General features: G+C 50.9%; 1 long non-coding RNA gene across 2 annotated transcripts; it reads right to left on the bottom strand.

Annotated features, from left to right (window-relative positions):
• Positions 1-836: 836 nt before the first annotated feature.
• Positions 837-4,826, bottom strand: LOC142074611 (uncharacterized). Of its 2 annotated transcripts, none has more exons than XR_012670654.1 (2): positions 4,698-4,826; positions 837-1,105 (listed from the first exon to the last, which is right to left on the bottom strand). It is a non-coding gene; the product is annotated as an uncharacterized LOC142074611 (long non-coding RNA). The 2 variants fall into 2 exon arrangements; XR_012670655.1 differs by lacking the exon at positions 4,698-4,826 and adding an exon at positions 2,103-2,154.
• Between the last annotated feature and the right edge of the window lie 202 nt (positions 4,827-5,028).

Here is a 5,028-nt window from a genome sequence, read left to right as displayed (position 1 = left end):
AACAGAGACAACACATTGATGACAAAACACACGTACACACAAAAAAAACCCAAAGACCAACATGGACAAAAAAGACATGGGAAACGAAACAGATAAAGAGACCTTTATTAAAACTTTGTTACAATCATATTTTTATTATGCCTTAGACCACTAATAAAGACTGGATTAACTACCACAATTAGCTCTAACTGCAATTAGGATAATTAAACACAGCCGTATTAGCATTCCATCTTTACTGCACAGTTTGATGTGTTTCTTAGAATACTACTTAGACGCAATTTACGCCTGCTAGTGTCTCGTTAACATCGGTATTACAATCTGCATCATTTATGCCCAAGCAGTAATCTACATTTCTTTAAAACTATTCAAAGCTACGACAACCTTTACACAACTACAAATACTTGAAATATACTTAGGAGCCAGTAACGCACAGGCATTCTTTTAACCGGTCCGTAGCTAAATTTATCTATAGATATTGACAACTCTCCCTCTGTTGACTAATTCTCATTTAAATCGTCATTTGCAAAAGTTAGTAGCACAACAGTCCCTCAGAAAGAGCTGTGAACACTTGTAACAATTCCGCCCCCCCCCAACAGCTATCTTTACCCACAGACATTAACAACGCCCACTTGGCTAGGTATTTTCATTTGTTTTTTCAGTTCTTACTGTGATTCTAATCAAGAAAAATTTCTGCCTGTAATTTTTCTAAAAGTAAGTTTTACGTGTAAATTGGTCCATTGCTGACTCCCAGTAAAATTTTCAATATCATTTTTTACATTTCAAATGTACAATGTACTTTCATTTCCGAGATAAAAATTACTCTCTAGTTGACCAAATACTTGCAACAATTACATTTACTCGCTTCTCACTCATTATTTTAGAAAATACATTGCGCCTCTAAAAATTCATCAGTACAGCTGAAATCAGAGCCATTATTTAGTACTTGCGACTCTCCACCTTTTCCACATTTCTCCCTCCCGTTACGTACTCTCTCTATCCATTTAGACCTATAATGTCGCCTCCGCGAGGTAACATCGTCTCCACAACTTATATTCCTGGACAGAAAGCGATCGATCGCATCTCGACAGGCCCCTTATATCCACACCTGCGCACACAAAAAAAAAATTACATCAAAAACCATCATTAGATCAGAAACGACAAAGCCCCTCAAAACAATTTACAATCCTGTCAATAAAAAATGAAGTTGAAACCCCCTGACTCCCAAGGGGGTCCTCTTGAATACCGACAACCTGCTCCAATTCCCCACACCCTTCAACTGCAACATCCTCCATCGTCTGCCTGTAACCGTTTGCTATACAACATACCTCCCTGCAATGACAGGCAAAACAAACATTCCGGGACAGCGCTCCCCAGGAAGAGTGTTACAAAGGGCCTTGAAAAACAACCCTCCCTGCAAAAACCACAGCCAAACCTGACGTCCCCCCAAACGCTGACAATGAACTCCCTCACAGAGTTACTGAGACCGGGCAGCAGGAACATAACACGCTCATGCCCAGCTGGACGGAAACAAATCCCCAGGCAAGTGGTTTTTTTCCCTAAACATTTTTTTTTTTTTGTAAATGTCAAAAAAAAAAAAAAAACCAACAACATTCCACACACAACCTGCAAAGAGACATTAAAAAACCACCTCGCAAGCTTAGACACATTCAAAACACTCTTACCAACCCGTTCTGCCACTGGCCTGCCACAATGGAACGTGGCCCCTAATCTGCAGCGCTCCCTGGGAAAGATGTTCCCAGATGCCTCAAAAAGCACCCCAACGGCAAAAACCCCAGCCGAAGCCCGACCTCTGTCCAAACATTGGCGATGAACATCGCCTCGCAGAGCGGTCGGGACCTGGGGAAAAAAAACCCAGCTGGGGGAAGAAAAAAAAAAATCCCCCAGCTGGGATTTTTTTTTAAAAACTATTTCTTTAAAAAAAAAAACCCACAACTCTCAACATTCGATACAATCTGCAGTAAAATTTTTCACACATACAAGGGTTAGGCACATTCAGAAAGTAACACTCATTCAACAACCGCTCGCTCCACCCATCATTAAAACCACAGTTGTTTCACCATCCACACACCACAATGGCTTACCACCCAAGTTATACGGCTATCCCTGACGCCGTCTCACCGCACGCCTCAAAACATCACCGTTCAGTACAAAACCAAGTTTCGGCCATCATAACGGCGAGCTGAGGAAAACTCTTCGCTAGATGGGTGTCCTGGTTTTGGCTGGGATGGAGTTGATTTTCTTCCTATTAACTGGTATAGTGCTGTGTTTTGGATGTAGTGTGAGAATAATGTTGATGACACGCTGATGTTTTGGTTGTTGCTAGGTATTGTTTATGCTAGTCAAGGACTTTTCATCTTCCCATGCCCTGCCAGATGTGCAGGGGGCTGGGAGGGAGTGTGGCCAGGGCGGCTGGCCCAGCTGGCCAATAGGCTATTCCATACCATATGACGTCATGCTCAGCATATAAGGCTGGGTGAAGAAGAAGGGGGGGGGGGCGTTCGGAGTGATGGCGTGTGTCTTCCCAAGTAACCGTTACGCGTGATGGAGCCCTGCTTTCCTGGCGATGGCTGAACACCTGCCTGCCGATGGGAAGTGGTGAATGAATTCCTTGTTTTGCTTTGCTTGCGTGCGCGGCTTTTGCTTTCCCTATTAAACTGTCTTTATCTCAACCCACGAGTTTTTCTCACTTTTACCCTTCTGATTCTCTCCCCCATCCCACCCGGCGGGGGGGGTGAGTGAGCGGCTGCGTGGTATTTGGCTGCTGCCAGGTTAAACCACCACAATGGGCCGGTCCTGCTCCTTCTTCGCTTCAAATTGGATACTATGGCAAGACTCCCCAGAGTATTTCCTCCCGAAATCCAAATCACGCCGGGGCACCAGCAAAACACGACAGAAGCGACTATACATCCTGCTTGTCAATAAATACCTGCTTGTCAATAAATACCTTGTCAATAAAGCCCGGCGAACAAAACCAGCGCCCCGGCAACAAAACCAGCGCCCCGGCAACAAAACCAGCGCCCCGGCAACAAAACCGCGGCCCGCGGGAGAAAACCAGAGCCCGGGGAACAAAACCAGGGCCCCGGGAACAAAACCAGGGCCCCGGGAACAAAACCAGGGCCCCGGCAACAATACCAGCGCCCCGGCAACAATACCAGCGCCCCGGCAACAATACCAGCGCCCCGGCAACAATACCAGCGCCCCGGCAACAATACCAGCGCCCCGGGGAACAAAAGCAGGGCCCCGGGGAACAAAAGCAGAGCAAGCGGGAGAAAACCAGAGCCCGGGGAACAAAACCAGAGGCCCAGGAACACAATGAGAGCCCCGGGAACAAAATCAGAGCCGCGGGAACAAAACCAGAGCCCGGGGAACAAAACCGCGGCCCGCGGGAGAAAACCAGAGCCCAGGGAACAAAACCAGAGCCCGGGGAACAAAACCAGGGCCCCGGGGAACAAAACCCGGGCCCCGGGGAACAAAACCCGGGCCCCGGGGAACAAAACCCGGGCCCCGGGGAACAAAACCAGGGCCCCGGGGAACAAAACCAGGGCCCCGGGGAACAAAACCAGGGCCCCGGGGAACAAAACCAGGGCCCCGGGGAACAAAACCAGGGCCCCGGGGAACAAAACCAGGGCCCCGGGGAACAAAACCAGGGCCCCGGGAACAAAACCAGGGCCCCGGGAACAAAACCAGGGCCCCTGGGGAACAAAACCAGGGATCCGGGGAACAAAACCAGGGATCCGGGGAACAAAACCAGGGATCCGGGGAACAAAACCAGGGATCCGGGGAACAAAACCAGGGATCCGGGGAGAAAACCAGAGCAAGCGGGAGAAAACCAGAACCCGGGGAACAAAACCAGAGCCCCGGGAACAAAACCAAAGCCCCGGGAACAAAACCAAAGCCCCGGGAACAAAACCGAGGCCCGCGGGAGAAAACCAGGGCCCGGGGAACAAAACCAGGGCGCGGGGAACAAAACCAGGGCCCGGGGAACAAAACCAGGGCCCCGGGGAACAAAACCAGAGCAAGCGGGAGAAAACCAGAACCCCGGAAACAAAACCAGAGCCCCGGAAACAAAACCAGAGCCCCGGAAACAAAACCAGAGCCCCGGAAACAAAACCAGAGCCCCGGAAACAAAACCAGAGCCCCGGGGAACAAAACCAGGGCCCCAGCGTCAAAAGCGAGGCCCGAGGCCCGTTACCCGAGCTCCGAACAGCGGAAGTGGCACCCCGTGAGCAGCAGAACTGGCACCTAGAACCGGCACCTAGAACCGGCACCTAGAAAACCAGGAGCCTGCTGTGGGCACACCGGGACCCCCAGCAGCACCGCAAGAAGGCCCAGAAGCACCCCAAGACGCCCAGAAGCATCCTCTGGCCACCCCGACAACCCCAGGAGCACCCGTGAGCACACAGGGACTCCCAGACCATCCAGAACCCCCACAAGCACCCCAAGACACCCACGAGCACCCCGTGGGCATCCAGAGACCCCCCGGAGCACAACAAGAACCCCCAGAAGCACCCCAAGACCCTCAGGACCATCCTCTGGGCACCCAGACACCCACGGGACCACCCCAAGAACCCCCGGCAGCACCCCAAAGGCAGCCGGTACAGACCTCAGAGTTCTGCACCATCTATTTGCATGGACCTTAACAGACCTCATGCTTTCCCACAGGAGACTTCTCTCACCTTCAGCCCTCTATCTTGTGATGCGCAGGCCCGGGCCGTTTACTCTGCGTCTCCCGTCACTTTGGGGTTCCTTTAGACTAGCTTTCGAGGATTCCTTTACAAGGGGAGCACACATAGGCTACACAGACTATAAGCAAGGGGAAAAGCAAGCACTTCAGTCACTACAATCATGCCTTACGCTAAGGGGATTTTGCAAAGCCAGTGTCTTACCAACCCGACGACCAGCAGAAAGACGAACCATCCCTACATTCTCGGATCGTCTTGCGCCGCAAACTCAGCCCCAGCAGTCGGTAGGTGCCAGCTTTACGTGGGCGTCCCCACGGAGGCAACG

This window comes from Calonectris borealis, chromosome 39 (genome assembly GCF_964195595.1).
Source record: "Calonectris borealis chromosome 39, bCalBor7.hap1.2, whole genome shotgun sequence".
Classification (NCBI taxonomy): domain Eukaryota; kingdom Metazoa; phylum Chordata; class Aves; order Procellariiformes; family Procellariidae; genus Calonectris; species Calonectris borealis.
Note: the sequence above shows the minus strand (reverse complement) of the source record. Positions and strands in the feature narration are given on the sequence as shown.